The following is a 494-nucleotide window of genomic DNA, read 5'->3' as shown; positions in this document are numbered from 1 at the left end:
TCGTTCACATTTCGAATACATTTAAAAAGAGAGAGAGTAAAGAAGAGATAGACTATTCGCATCCTCTGGGTTGGGCCTGGCTCAGCTCAGGGAAGAAGCCCTGCCTGAAAAGGCTGCAGCCTAGGCTGGCTCTCTTTCTTCATTCAGCCCAGCATCTGATCACATCTTCTGTCACTCAGGGCCTGAAAGGGCGGGGCCTTAAACATTATCCAATCAGGGACGCTGGGCTGTGAACGCCCAATCAGGCACGCAGCTGGAGGGGGCAGGTCGCCTTCCGGGCTGTGGTCGGTCCTTTGTCTCTCGCTGCAGCCGGAGGTCAAGGTCTTGTCCTTACTGCTGTGTGTCCTCTGCTCCTAGAGGCCCAGCCTTTGTGGCCCTGTGACCTGCGGGTATTGGGAGATCCACAACTAAGTCGCCAGGACCCCCTGGAAGCCTAGAAATGGTGAGTGTGCCGGGTCCGACATCCGGAGAGAGTGTCCCGGGCTGCTTGGAAC

The 494-nt window shown here is 56.5% G+C and overlaps 1 protein-coding gene across 1 annotated transcript in view; it reads right to left on the bottom strand.

Moving 5' to 3' along the window:
- Positions 1-494, bottom strand: part of LOC116479550 (E3 ubiquitin-protein ligase RNF4-like) — a 265,307-nt gene that overhangs the window by 27,909 nt on the left and 236,904 nt on the right. The gene's annotated exons all lie outside the window — the stretch shown is intronic.

The sequence above is a fragment of the Hylobates moloch genome, unplaced genomic scaffold, assembly GCF_009828535.3.
Source record: "Hylobates moloch isolate HMO894 unplaced genomic scaffold, HMol_V3 SCAFFOLD_12, whole genome shotgun sequence".
Taxonomy (NCBI): Eukaryota; Metazoa; Chordata; class Mammalia; order Primates; family Hylobatidae; genus Hylobates; species Hylobates moloch.
The sequence above is the reverse complement of the archived record's forward strand: the minus strand, read 5'-3'. Positions and strand labels throughout refer to the sequence as shown.